Source organism: Panthera leo, chromosome D4 (genome assembly GCF_018350215.1).
Source record: "Panthera leo isolate Ple1 chromosome D4, P.leo_Ple1_pat1.1, whole genome shotgun sequence".
Lineage (NCBI taxonomy): Eukaryota > Metazoa > Chordata > Mammalia > Carnivora > Felidae > Panthera > Panthera leo.
The window spans coordinates 78,113,147-78,129,436 of NC_056691.1; positions in this window are offsets into that span (position 1 = coordinate 78,113,147).

Genomic DNA, 16,290 nt, shown 5'->3' on the forward strand with positions numbered 1-16,290 from the left:
TGTTACAGCAAGGGAGGGATAAATAGGCAGAATACAGCGGATTTTTCTGGCTGTGAAACTACACTGAACGATGCTCTAATGATGGATACATGTCATTATACATTTGTCTAAACTCATAGAATGTACAACACCAAGAGTGAATCATGTCAGCTGTGGACTTTGAGTGACAATGATGTGTCAATGTAGGTTCATCAACTAACAAATGTACCACTCTGGTGGGAGATTTTTATAATGGGGAGGCCATACATGTGTGAGGGCAATGGAGATATGGGAAATCTCTTAACCTTGAGCTCAATTTTGCTGTGAGCCTAAAACTAGCCTAAAAAACAAACTCGGTTAAAAATATCATCAAACCTAACCTAATGATATATAAAAAAGATAACACATCATGACCAGGTGGAGTTTCCCTAGGAATATGTCTGTTTCAATATATAAAAATCAATCTGTGGAATTTATCACATCAAAAGAAAGAAAAAGAAAAAAAGTGCATATCTTTATCTCATGAATGCAGGAAAAATCATCTGGCAAAATTTAAGGAGAACTTATTATAATAACAATTTTAACTAAAATAGAAATAAAAAAATATTTCAGCTGGATTGTTAAAATCAAAGTGGTAACATCATACTTAATGGTTAAGTGTTATATACACCCTCCAAGAGTTTGGGAGCATGTCAAAAATATCTGTTTTCACCACTTCTATTTAAACTTGTGTTGGAGATCTTTTGCAGTGACTTCAGGCATGGAAAAGAAATAAAAGGCATAAAATTTAGAAAGAAAACATGAAAGTACTTTTGTTCACTGAGAATATGATATTAACATAGAAAATTTTAAGGAATTTGTGAATAAACTGCCAGAACTAATATGTGAATTAGACAATTTTGCAGAATACAAGTTCATCGTACAAAAGGTTGCATTTCTAAACACTAGCAACAAATCATTGGGGAAGTGAATTTTAAAATATTACTTATAATTAGCATCAAAATATAAAATAATTAGGAATCACTAAATTCTACTCATGAAACCAATATTACACTATATGTTAACTAACTAGAATTTAAATAAAAACTTGAAATAAAAAAAGAATAAGGGTAATGAAAACTGGGGAAGACCTTTACAGTGAAAATCAAAACACACTGCAGAAAGAAATAATGAACAACCTAATAAATGAAGAGATACATCATAATAATTAATTTTAAAACATAATGTTCTTAAACATCCAATCTCTGTCAGTAGATCCATAGAATCACTACCCTACCAGTCACATTTCCAGTAGTTCTGTAGAAACTGACAAGATCATTCTAAAAATTAGAAAGACAACCTGGTATAGCCAACACAGTCTTGAAGAACATATTTGTAGGATTTATTTTAAGATTTACTATACACCTACAGTAATTAAGATACTGTCTTATTAGGAATAGATAAATGAATTTATAGAACAGAGGGGAGCATCTAGACATAATCTGCCTGTATTTGGTCAGTTGATTTTTTTAGGAATACTAAGCATCAAAGTCATGTAGATAATTCAGTAGGAAAACACAATTTCTTTTGAAAAATTGGAACCAGAATCATAATATATCAATACAGAAAAAAATGAGCCTTGACTCCTACCACATACCACACACACAATATTATTTTGAGATAAATCATAAAGCTAAGTACAAAATCTGAAACTATAAAACTTCTAGAGAATAAAAAGAGAGTATCTTCATGATCTTGGGTAGGCAAATATTTCCTGGGAATCAAAAGCATTAATCAAAAAAGATACATTGAATTTCATTAAATTAAATCCTGTTGGGTCTTAAAAGATATCATTTTTAAAAATAAAAGTACAAGCCACAAGCTGGAAAAAATATTCATTTTAAAGGACCTATAGTCACAATATATAAATAATTCCTTTAACTCAGTAATAAGATATAAATAATCCAATAAAATAGGCACAAGACTTTATGAATTAAAAAATGAAGTGAAAATATGCTCAACCACACCCCTGAGATACCACTATGCACCCATTAAAATGGCTAAATTCAAAATGACTAGTACTACTGAATGTAGATGATGATGTAGAATTATTGGACTTCTATTATCGATGGAAAGCAAAATGGTTCCAACATTTGGGAAGATGTTTTTGAACAATCCAAATTGAAAATTTGGGGAAAAATTTTGAGTTTCTTATAAAGTTAAAAATTTATCCAGTGGTTCCATTACTTGACATTTTACCAAGATAGATGAAAATGTACATCTACAAAACTATTTATATTAGAATATCCATAGCTTTATTCCTAAGTAGAAAAAGACTCAGAGCAACCCAAATGCCTATTAACGAGAAGAACAAATTCTAATGTACTCATGCACTGGAATAGTACACAGCAATGAAATAGAACAAACTAATGATGCATGCAAAAAAAAAAAAAAATGGGAAAATCTCAAAAACATTATGCTGAATCAAAAAAATAAAAGCCAGATACCAAAAATATACATGCTCCACTATGCCATAAGTTATGAACTTAAAGAGTAGACAAACTTGGGATGCTTGGATGGTTTAGTCAGTTAAGTGTCTGACACTTGGTTTTGGCTCAGGTGACGATTGCACCGTTTGTGGTTCAAGCCCCGCCTTAGGCTCTGTGCTGACAGCATGGAGGCTGCTTGGGATTCTCTCTCTCCCGCTCTTGCTCTGCATCTCTCTCACTGGTACATGCACTCTCTGTCTGTCTCTTAAAATAAATAAACTTAAAAAAAAAAAGAGTAGACAAACTTTTCTATGATAATGGAAATCATGACTCCAAGGGACTTCCAAAGGAATAGGAAGGAATTTTCACAGTAATGGTAGCAGGGAATTCCAAAGGAATAGGAAGGAATCTTCACAGTAATGGTAGCAAGGGACTATATTTTTCTCAAAATCTATTGAATTGTATATTTGTTCATTTTATGTAAAATTTACATCAATATAATAAAAGACAAAAATTATATTATTTAATGTTTTCTTAAGGACAAAAAGAGCCAAGATTATATTTCTCACAAGTCTTCCTACAATCTCCTTTAGAAAAGGTCAATTAGAAAAGGTCTAATAAACCCTTCCATATTTATCAGGCTAGAAGATGTCCACCCATGATAATCGTTCCTGTTTCCCAAAGTTCAACTATTTCAGTAACCCCATAGAGTATGAATTCAACCACAGCCATGGTACTTGATATGACTCTGGATTGAATTTTGAATATGCCAGCTTTATCATTCGGGAGAACAATGATTGAGTCTGAAAACAAATGTGATATTGATGATAATTAGCAATTATTTTTATTTTATTGTATATGACAACAATATTCAGGGTTTATAGAGAATGTTCTTTTTAAGAAATGCATTCTAAAATATGGGTGAAATGGAATAATATTATATTTATTGTATATTAACACATTTAAGCAAAATCATACAAATTAAATATGATAAAATATTAATTATCAAATCTTAGTGGTGGCTATAAAGACATTGGTTGTACTTTCCTCCCTGATTTTTTATAGGTAAGATGAAAAATGAAATAAAATTCAAAAATTAAAAGAAAAGGTATCTTTTAACTCAACCTATTCTAATTATTGTATGTCCTTTCTTCCCCCCACAAAGGGCAAGTTGGACCGAGGATCATAACAGCAAGCCCCTCCCCCAGAATGTATGTCCTTTGGAACTAGCTTATATAAATGGTTCAGTAATCCATTTCTTTCAAAATTCAAAGTACCATCAATGAAATTTTAAAATTCCCATTTTTATATATGATATTGGGTTTCCCTTTTTACCGTCACCTCTAGGAAACTCAAATGTAAGCATTATGTATCATTTCAGTACCTTTACCCCAGCTCACTGTTCTTCATGGAGACAAATATTGGAATCATTCTGAAATTTCTCAATTTTTCTTTCCTTCAATGATTCTGAATATAATTCTCAGAAAAGGGATGTTCTTTCCTTGATAGAAGAACATGTATCTTCAGAAAATTACTTCTCAAGTGACTCTAGTATTCCAGTTCCATTTTCTCCCTGGTTCCTGGTCAAGAACTTCATAAGTTTTATATAAATTTTCTGGACCTGTATCCCTTATTTGCTGGCTCATATTTATTTCCTTTTGAAATTTGATTTTATTAAGTGTAGGTTTCTACTGCGAGCTGCCCCACTTCTCTGTAGAAATGAATGATATAATGAAGGAATACATGAATCGGTAATTCAGTGAGTCAGTGAATGAATGATTGAGTCAGCGGGTCTATGATTCTTATATTTCTTCTTGAGCTCTAAAAGAGTGTTATCCCCCCTATCTATGCAAAATGAAGAATTTTGACCAGCATAGTTAACAGATGAAAACTATGTGAAATGATAATCACTATTCTAAATTAGCTTTATTTTATACCACATATAGCCAACAGTATCAGACTCAGAAAATCATTTCTCCTAGATGATGTAATACTTCTGTCCTGGTTTTCCTTGTCATTGGTTTCTCTGTTTCCCTGATGAAACTTTTTTCTGGTTTCTGCTACAGTGAGAGCTGCCGTCTTCACTAGGGTTTCTGTGTTCATCTGAAGGGTACATAGATTCTTTTTTCTCCCTGAAGGTGTTTAATGGCAGGCTAATGCTGGGCAGTCTTTCATTTGTAATCAGTATTACAATCAGGAAGCTTCAGCCTGACCACTGCCATGCGCTCCACTGCATTGATCATCCCCTTCAAAGCCAGTGATCAGGAACAGTGCCATTTCTCAGGAACAACCAAAATATCCTTTAAGTGTATTTGAAATACACCAGAGATGAAGCTATTGGCCGATGAATAAGAATTTTTATTTACTGTGATCTTCTCTGTAGCAGGATGGATGAATTTATGTTTTGCATTTCTTCCTCCCAAATAAAGCTTCAGACAAGGCATTTGGCAGATGGTGACAGTCTGAGAATTTCCTTGTGGAGTGCAAAGAGCACACATGATTTGGTGGTGTTACAAGGTAGACTTACTCAATGTAGTGGAAGAAATATCTTGCTAAGACTCCCTGATGGATTAATTTGGACCAAGATCATTCCAATAGATAACGATGGTCCAAGAGTCTACCCAGATCCTCCCAAAGGAGGCAGAGAAGAGTGGCCATTGAAAGCACTTGTTTTGAAGGCAGATAAATTATATCTAAATCCTGATTTTGTCAGTAGAACCTTTCTAAAGATAGATCGCTTTTCCTCTTTGAATTCCAGGTCATAAGAACCTAATAAATAAGAACCCAACACATCGTAATAGTGGCAGTAGTAATAATTAATAATATACAGTGATACATTAACAATTAGTAATAAGTAGTTAATAGTAACAATTCTAATAATACAATTCTTGAGTTCATTTTGGTCACATTGAAGATACGAATTGAATTTCATCTTCACTCTGTATTCATATATGTATAGTCTAGCTAGAGAGATAAAGCATGTGATATCTGCCTTCTAAAGCAATTGGGGATTAAATGAGATAATGTGTGTGAAACTCAGTACAGTGCTTGACAACTGTATCTATGGTCCATAACTATAACACATTTTGGCAAATGTTAACCTCAAAAAGATATTCAAATAATGTGGCTTGGGGAATCAGAGGGCAAACAATAGCTTCCCACTTAAACAATTAAAGGGGTAAGAGGGATATGATATGCACAGTGGACGAAGAAGGGAAGAAGTAGACATTGTATTTAGAGATGCAGGTTGAAGGGAGTTAGTGTTGCATTGATGAGCAGCAGTAGCATGCAGGAGTTTTCATGGCAGAGACTAGCAATTTAAAGGACAGAACCCCCAAGTTTAAGAATACCATTATTTTATACTTGAATAGGTATTTGAAGTTCACAAGGATTTTTCACACTTATTTTCTCATCGAGTACTCACAAGTTGAACAAATTTACTGTCCCCATTTTCAGATGAAGAAACTAAGACCTGTGACCTTGAGGACTTTGTTCAAGTTTACCAGACTCAACGTGACAGAGTCATGCTTTCGCCTTCCAGTACAGTGCTGGTCCAGTGTGTTTCCTTGAAACAGAGCTGCTCTCCTGAAGCATGCTAACTAGAAATGACAGCCAGCATTGATATGAATCTTTTAGTGATGGCAGGATACCAGCACATGATGGTATCTCCAAAATGAAATATTAGCTGAGCCATGGGCTTTCTGTTTAAGGGCTGCCTGGAACCACAGGCAATACAGAGAATGAAAACAGCAAATTGAAAACAAATTCCATACCTCTTGCACGAGTTTGCAAAAGCTATCTACACATGGGGAGTGAGTAATAAGTTTTCTACTGTCTGTTAGCAATGATGGGCCTGAACACTAAGTGGTAGACACTCCATTTCACTTTGAAATCAACTTTAATTTGCATTTAGAGCCAACTTTCATACATTTCATGCTTTGAATTAACCTGTGGACACACATCTATGGGTAATTTTTGCATTACGCCTTTATGGGAACCTCAGTTTATCCTTTAGTAACAATAAGATTGGATTGCATATTCTTTAAAGCTTTTTCCTTCTGTACTGGTTACATTCTAGGTCTTTGCCATTACAATATAATTAAATTTTCTAGCCTGGGATACTATTTTTTTTTTTTTTTTTTTTTAATGACTGAACTGAGATCTCTTTGCCTTTTGAAAAATTAGTTCAAAATGCCTTGCCACATACCATGGAAATTGAAAGTCCTTGCCAGGTTTTCTGCAAATTCCTAAGGAAGCTAGAGTATGAAACAAGAAATAACTTTGCTCTCATGGCCATTAAGATAGCCTGATTAAGTTTATGACTTACCTTGCCACCCACCATTTTCAGATTCTGGTTCATCCTGCACTATCACAGACTAAAAATAATACAGCCATTTTTTTTCAAACTCTACCACCAAAAACCATTGGCCCAAAGTATTTCCCTTTTTTTCAATGATTCTATTTATGTTATTCTTGCATCATGATGGTACATGTCCTAAGGGCCTCACTTTCACCTAGGCCTCACCCCCAAGAAATTTGCCAGGCAGATTTATTTAAAAAAAAAAATCCCAACCCTTAGGGAAGTTCTGCAGCAAATTTTAAAGATATTAACATTTCCCTTCACTACAAATCCATTTGGTACTTAACAAGAAGCATGGACTCTGACAGCTGGTTGTTGAACAGATAAAACTTTCTGTGAACATTTTCCATGTCATTAAGTGTTCTTCCACAGCATAATTTTTAATGGCCATGGAGCATTTAAACATATGCCTGCCCTATAATTTATTTAACTGATCCTTGATTGTTGGACAATTGGGTTGTTTTCAAAACTCATGTATTTTAGAGCTTTACTATATTTTAAATTTGACAAGTGATAGAAAAAAATGCCATTCCAGAGTTGTTGTATTGATATACATTTCTCTTTGTTTACTTGTAAATAAATGCAAACACTTTCCTCATCGATTGATTATTTAAATTTTACCTTTCCATCCCATCAGACAATCTTGTTGGCTCTGGTGCCGAAATATGTACTCGGTCTCTCTATTTCATTCCCGTTCCACTGCTTTCACCTTGATCTAAACAACTATTTCACGTGAACTGCTGAAATCGTCTTCTAACCAGGCTGTCTGCACCCATAGTTGTCTTCCTGCAAGGGATTCTCTTCTCAAAAGACGAATCAGATAATGCTCACTCCTTCTTAATACAGTTGATTGGCTTCCCATTCCACTTAGAACACAATCCAGACTCTGTACCACAGCCTTCAAGGTTCTAAGTGGTGTGGACCCCCTCAACTCTCTCATCTCTGACCCATATTTATTGCTCAACCCCTTCATTCCCTATCCTTCTGCCACACTAGCTGTCTTTCTGTTAAAGAAAAAAAATAATGACAATGCCAAGGTCACCCCTGATTTAGTGCCTTTATACTTGCTTACCTCTCCATCTGGATTGTGATTTCCACCCCCATTCCCAGGTCTTCATGGGGCTGGCTTTGTCTTATCTTTTGGATCTCTACTCAAGCACTGTCTTCTCACAGAGAAATTTCTCTAACCACCTGATCAGAATTAGCCTTTTTCACCTCTTGGGAGCTAAGATCAACATGGGCAAAGCTGCTAAGATGTACATGTTTCTTTGTGCTTTCTTAGGATGGTGAGCAAAGGAGGAGAGGGTAGTAATGAGAGATTGGGCTAGGCAACAACTCAGAGGCCAGATAATAGAGAGTCTTACAGATCAGCTAAATAGCTTGCATTATTCTTTGAGAATCTAGGTAGTGTTCTTCAGACCGCCATATAGTTTCATTCAACCATCATTTATTATTTTATAAATAATTTTTTAAAGCATACTGTCAACTAAGCACCGATAAATACTAGGGATGTAAAGTTATCTTTGACTTGAAGGGGGTTTCAGTTATAATTCAGAACCTAAAATACTCAATATCCCCAAGCACATGTTAGAATCCTGAACCACATGTTCTCCCAACCCCCTGTAGATTGTGATCCATTAAGGAGACGTCTCCTAAGTGAAACAGTTAAGATACATCATATTTGTATGCCTGAAAGCCTCCTAACCTAAGAAGTTCTGCTTCTCTCACATCTCACATCTTAGTAACTCCCCTAGCCATCTTTTAGCTAAACCCAGCAAATGAGTATGCTAAAGTCCTTGGCCAAGATAAAAATCTCACCCAAAGATCCCATAGACACAAACTTCAACTTTCTCAACAAAAGTCTCCTTCCACCTGTAGCCAGTGGTAGAAAGAGGTGGGGAATTACTGAGGGGAGAGCTGTCAGGTTTCATCTTTGTCCTTCTGATAGGGGAAGAGGCCTTGCACATCAATGAACATGCCGTCTGATTGACTGTATTTCTACTCTGGGTGTCCCGGAGATGGAAGGTGTCAGTTTCCATCTCTTTGATTCATCACTGCAGCATGTTTGAGAGGAGATACGGGGCCTCATCACATTTCTTTCCCATCTCTTTTAATTATATTCAACAGAGGAAGACAAGTCTTATCTCCCCATAAGCAAGATGCTTTCACCATTATGATACTGTTTGCTTGCTCTTCTGGTTTGGGGGCAAAGCTCAGTTCTGTCATTTTTGACCCATCAAGGTTAAGTAGAATTTTTTTGTTTTTGTTGTTTCTAACAGACATTGGAACAATATAACTTGGAAAATCTCTACATATGTCTCAGTAGCTAGCTGCTGGTTACCTTGGTTACTTCCTAAAGCTAATATTAATTAATTCTTTTATTGAATACACTCCTTACTTAAGCATGTATTCTAGAGAAGATATTCTCAAAATTTTTTATGCCATAAACATCTTTGATAGTCTAGTTAAGCCTATGGAATCCTTCTGTAAGAGATTAAAGATGGCCGCAGTTTTTTGCCACTTCTTCTAACATGACCAGGGGAATAAGTTGCCTTCCCTACAATCTGAGTTTGCCTTAAGGGTTCATGAGTAACCAAGACAAAGGAGGTGAAATGACACTTCATGGTATGAAAAGCCAGGTCAGAAGTCTCGTTTCTTTTGCTTTGATCTCATGGACTATTCTCTTACTGAATACTAACTCTAGAGATGCTTCTATTTCCCAACTCACCCATTAAGATGTGAGAGGCCCATGGGTCTGGGTGAGGTAGATGGGTAGGCCACCCAATTTGAACTCCCAACCATCTTGGGTATCTAGCTCAGCTTAACCTGATGATGTCTGCAACCCCAACCAACACTGAACTGTAACCACCTGAGAGATCACATACTGTGTCTGCTTACCCAGACCCTTCTCAAATTCCTGATCCACAAAATCATGAGAAAATAAAATGGCTATTGTAAATTGACAAATTTTAGGATTACTTGTTACTCAGCAGTTGCTAACCAGAATACCTTCTTAGAGTAATCTTTCTTTTTACATGCATGAAATAAAACTCATAATTTTATTAAAAACTAATTATATCAAAATTGTTATAAGATACTTCTTTAGAAATTTGATTTTGAATAGTTAAACCTATTTAATGTGAAGTCCTTAACAAGAACTTGTAGTAGATCTATAGCTATTCTAATTTTGAATCAGTGCTGAGCAAAAAATGAAAGTATAAACTATCTGCTAAAATTTTAATCATATGTAAAAATATGTAATTTCTAATGGTGAAAAAATTGTAGGTATTATTAAACTCACTGTTGTTTGCTGCCGAATGGAAGGGCTTACTAAGTTCCATTAGACTTTAGTGAAAGTAAATATTTTTCCATACATATTTCCTGATCTCTTGGGGTATCTTTGAATATGAGATTAAGAAACACTTCTCTAGATTTTTCTCTTTCAGGTGTTTTTTTATACACTTCTTTCCAACTGGAATAAACTTCCTTCTATGAATATTCAATAATCAATCCATTATTTAAGAACTCAAAGATTTAAAAACTGAAATATTACTTCCTCCACCAAGTTTTTGTTAACTCCACACTACCTCCAGTTCTAATCATTCCTCTGAACTTACAAATGATATTTGATCATTTATGTCTATTTATATACAAGCTGTATGTTCCTTAATAGAGCCAAAATCTTAAGGAAAGGATAAATGTCTTGTGAATATGTGTCTCCAAAACAAGCAGATTCTGTCTCTCAGAAACTAGTAAAAAATATTATGCTTAATAGGTCCACAATAAAATTATTTCAGATTGATCAGTAAGTCTAAAGCTGGCTAATCACCTAGAGAATGTTTAAAAAGCACCTGTTCTAACCCAATCTGCTGAATCAGAGTAACTGGGGATGGGCCCAGGGTTCTGTATGTTAGTAAGCATGCTCCTACTCCCCCAAGTAATTCTTGTGTCTGCAGCCTGGCACCAGCCTGACTTTCAAAACCAATGGACAAAATAATAACAATAATAACAATAATAATAATAATAATAATAAAATCAAATAAGATCCTCTTGTCTGAGCATTAATAACTCTTTCTGATTGGCACTTAGCTGACTTGCCCTACCTTATCCACACTAGATTCCTGGACATGCCTTAGGCAAAGCTCTGGCCATCTCTTCAGTGTTTTAATGAGCATTAGGATCACTTCTCAGCTCATATTGATTTTTCTGTGAGGGCCAGAGGCATGAGCTGCCATGTCTGTGTTAGGTGACCCTGCTCCTCTGCCCACAGATTATTTGTCCAGTTACTTGAGCCAAGTAGACCAATCAGAAGCATTCTCTTGGAGAACCTGACGTGGAAATAGAGGAAGAAAGACAGTCTTTTCCTGGTAGTGAGAAAGTGTGAGGGTTAGGGGTTTCTGCTGAGTAGAGGAAGGGCATACACAAAAAAAGTATAAAGCAGATGTACAGAGAGAACAGAGTAAACCTTCTGATGGTGATCAATTTCCAAGTTTTAATTGTCCCTGAGGTGGTCTGCTCTCTACCCTTTCCCTAGTCACTTGGCATATCCTCCACCATTCTTACATTCTCTTTTTTGCCTGAAGTAGTTTAAGTTGGCTCCTGTCTCTGGGGACCAAAAGTATCCCTATATTCAAATCTTCCCTTTCCCCCACACCTCAATTCCAAGGCATGGCTCCTTAAAATACCCCTCCCTCTTCTCCCTTGCTTGGTGGCCCAGTCTGTTCTAACAGCTTGAGCCCACACTGAAATCTAGCCTTCCTGATCTTCCCTAGCATTGATCATCTGTACCACACAAACTGGCAGCCTTATTTATTATCCCGTTCTGTATCTTGCAGTGACTCATTATTGTTTCAAATTCAACATGATATTTTTTTAGGTATTACTTAACTATATACCATTTTATACCTGGAAAGAACATTAGGGATTTCTAATCCAAACCCCTCATTTGTACAGAAGAAGATGGCACTAAGAGAGAAGTGACATCCCTGAAGTCACATAACAGTTCTAAAACTAAGTTCTGTATGGACACAACAGCCATGAATAAAAAAGTTCTCATGGTGAAACTAGTTTACAAAGAGGTGCAGCATTCACATTTTTAACAGATAATGTTGCACATAAGCATAGCAAAAGTTTCTGGGAAATACCGCAGAAAAAGAAGAGCTGTTTAAATTGTTTGAACCCAATTTTCTGAAAATTTAAGTACAAAAGTCTTGTCTTACCCAACATTTACTGACTTGGTGTTGAGCTAGTGTTCTTTACAATATACTTTGGCACCCTTTCTCTTGACTTTTCTTGTTGTCCCAACCTAACAACATCTCAAGGACTTTTACCATTCTCTCTTGTCACGGTCAGATGAGTAAGACTGTAACCTTTCTCCAATTTTTTTTTTTCTTAATTTAGAAGACTTAAGCTTTTTTATTTTCAAGACTATAACTTTCTTTTTTATTGAGGTATAATTGACATATAACATTATATTAGTTTCAGGTATATACTCTACATGGTTTTATATATATATAGTAAAATTTAAAATAGATGGGTATATAGTAAAATAATCACCATGCTAAGTCTAGTTAGCATCCATCATCATACATGTTTCCAATTTTTTTCTAATTATGAGAATTTTTAAGATCTACTCTCTTAGCAACCTACAAATATACAAAAAAGTATTGTTAACTGTAGTCACCATGCTGTATATTCCTTCCCAGGATTTATTTATTTATTTTATAACTAGAAGTATGTAGCTTTTGACCACCTTTCCCCATTCCCCTTACCCCCTGCCTTTGCCAATCACCCATCTGTTCCCTGTATCTATGGGTTTGTTTATTTTTTTGTTTTTATTTTTAGATTCCACATGTAAGTGTGATTATGGCTTTTTTTCTCTGACTAATTTCATTTATGCCCTCAAAGTCCATCTATGTTGTCACAAATAGCAGAATTTCCTTTTTTTATTGTTGAGTAATATTCCATTGTATGTATATATGTATGTATGTATATACACACACACACATATATACACTACATTTAACTTTCTTTTCTACAAAAATATATTATGATATCTAATCTGTATTTAAAATACAGCCACTCCAAATCCATAATCAAATTCTGAGAGAAACAGTCTGTCTTTCTCCCTCTGGTCTAGTGGTGGGACAGGGATAAACTTTTGGCTTCTGGATTAGAGATTTGACTCACAGCTTAGAGCATAAATCATGCACAGAATCTTAAAACTGAAAGGAATCTTTGAAATAATGTAAGCATCTTTATCTCACAGAAGCAGAGATTGAGATTCAGGATAGAGAGGTGACGTTTTCAAGCTCACATAGAAATTATTGCTTAGAGTCAAGATCTAAAGATGGGCTTTCAGCTTCCCTTTTCTGTATCCTTTCAACTAAATTCTGTCACCTCCACCAAGGTCTGAAGGTGGATTATTTGGGTTCTCCCTCTACCTTTCCTCTTCCCCTTTCTCTTGTTCCTCTCCCACCTCCCCTTTCTTCTCTTCCTCTGTTTCCCTCCTCCTCCTCCTCTTCCTTCCCCTCTGTCTTTTCTCCCCACTCCTCCTCTTCCTTCTCCTTCTTCTATTGCTTTTAGGTGCCCAAAACCCCCATTATATATTGAGCAAATTTAAAATTTCTCTGGCATTAAGAAAATCTCCATACAATTACAAAGCGATAGAGTATTGATTCGTCAGTATTTTTGCTTCCCAGACCTCCATATGAATGCAGTAAGCCTGTAGCCAAAAAGAGTGCCTATATGCACATACCAGTCGAGTTCTACACACTTTCAGGGGTTCCTTAAGAGCACTGTAAATCTCAAACATGCAATATACACCAGTGCCTCCTTTCTTGTGTATACTAACTACTTGAGAATCTTGTGAAGATGAATATATTGTAATTCAGTAGGCCTGAGGTGAGGCTTGAGGATTTACATCACTAAAATCCCCAGATGATGCCAAAATCCACAGTCTACACTTTTAGTTATAACTATATATATAGACCCAGGGCACCTGGGTGGCTCAGTCAGTTGAGCTTTGGACTTCGGCTCAGGTCATGATTTCCCAGTTTGTAAGTTCAAGCCCCATATCAAGCTTGCTGCTATCAGTCCATCCCCCACTTCAGATCCTGTCCCCCTTTCTCTGCCCCTCCCCCACTGTGCTCTCTGAAAAATAAATAAACATTAAAAAAAAGAGAGACCCAAATCACCATTTGCCTTTGCCTCCATGCACACTCATTCTCCCTCAAAAAAAAAAAAAAAAAAAAAAAAAAAGAATTAATAACAATTACAATAACCTTGCAAGGTAAGGAGATGGAATGTATTTAAATTTAAATAACTTTAATCCACCTAACCATGTGATCTCCACCCAGAAAGGAATATAAAGATGAGTGGTCAAAGTAATGACCTACAATGGTAAATCTAGTACGTTGTAGAACTAGATTGTCAGACTCTCATGTACTACATGACTTATACTACATGGTTTACATGGTTAGAAAGTCTCTCTCTCTCTAACACACTCACACACACACATGCATATGTGTATGTGCATATGTACATATACACTTTACATGTAAAGGAAGATAAAGGCAATCATGTAAAGCATTGCTAAAAGCTTTGCAATGACAAGGAAATAAAACTACAAATTTCTTTAGTACTGATTTTTCCTAATTTTGTGTTCATACTGATTGAAGTTGAGGCTCTAGATTTGTAGGAGCTTGGTTCTGCCACATATTAGGTATATTTTCTTTGACAAGTTATTTAACAGGGCCTCAGATTGTATTTTTGTTAAATAATTGAGTTACACTTATTGAGACAGAAAATTCAGATTTTATTTTTTCAGAATGCTTGTGTATCTTGGACTCATAGATGAAACAGAACAAATTGGGAAAACATCACTCTCATTATGGTTCAAATCCTTGATAATTCCCTCTCCTTCCTCTCCTTCTGCCTTTTTTTTCCCGCCCGTCACTTGCCTTGTGGGAACATGAGATCTGAGCCCCCTCAATATGCCTGCTTTTACTTGTGGAGACGTGCAGTCACACCAAGTAAAGCACTTAAATAGTCCAGAAGCATGAGGGGAGTTGATTTATGGTCTATGAAATCCTACACATTCTCATTCTTCCTTACAATCAGGTTAATCTCCAGTCTGGGATGGGAAAGCACCATCACAGTCTTTAAAAGGGACAACTTTGCTTTTTCCAAGACCTTATCAATTTGGCTAGATTAATAAAGAGTATGCATAGGTCTTATCAGTTTGGGTTCAATATGGGAGAAACATGTAATTTTGGGTGTTGATGGTGTTTACTTTGGAGACATCTAGAGAGTTTTGTCTTGCTTGATGTGTAAACCATTAAGGTGAATACAATTATAATGATGAAAAAATGGACCTTACTCCTATCAGTGCCCACAAGAACATCACTTTTATGATCCTTATAGATAATAATGATAGCCAATACTTATTGGTTATTTACTCTGGCTAATTCACTAGGCTTAAAGCATACTGTATTATCTCCTGTAACACTCCATGGTAGCCTAATATGATAGGTACTAGTATAAATATCATTTTTAGACTAGGAAATTGAGAGTTAGGATAAGTAAGAGGTAGTGAGGGAAAAGTAAGAGACCAATTTAAGCTGTATGCCTACAAATATTGTAACCTTGCATGTTCTGCCTCAATCACACTTAATCATATAGTTCTTCATGTTAGAGCATATGTATTCAGTCATTTTATAATTCAGTTGATGCATAATTTGGTCTGTCAAAGTTTCTGTGCGTGCCACAAACAGATATAATCTTACCGGGCACTTAAGAGTCAAGAAATTCAATCCAGGTGTGATAGATTGTTTGCAAAAAGAGTCATTATTTCTCTTCCCATCCCTTTGCTAGGTGATTTTGCAGCATTTTCTATCAAGAAATGGAGTCTCTTTGCACTTGCCTGGATTTTGAGCTAGCTTTGTGACGTTGTGTGGGCAATCAATGTACCAGAAATGTATTGCACCATTTCTGAGCCTAAGCATCAAGAGACCTTGCACACTTTCATTCTCTCTTAGTCCTCTGCCTGTACCCTGTGAACAACCTGGACTAGCCTGTGGGATGAGAGTCATGTGGCTCAGTCACCCCTGTAACAGTCAGCCACTATCAAACATGTGCACAAGGCCCTAGAGCAGTCCCTGTCTAACTGCCAGCTGACCACAGACACATGAGCATACCCTGCTAAAATCAATCAAGTTTATCTAGATCAACAGAACCAGAGCCAATCAATTAATACACTCATGAACAATATTAAATGGTGGTTGGTTAACTCATTAATTTTCCTAGAGTGGCTTATTATGTAACAATAGGTAAGTTCAACATCAGGAAAGCAATAGCAAAAATACAAATTTTCTCCCTTTGTTGCCTGTTTACTGTAGCTTTTGCATCCTTCTTTCCTTCCTTCCTTCCTTGCTTCCTTCCTTCCTTCCTTCCTTCCTTCCATAATCATCTGACAAATGCCTA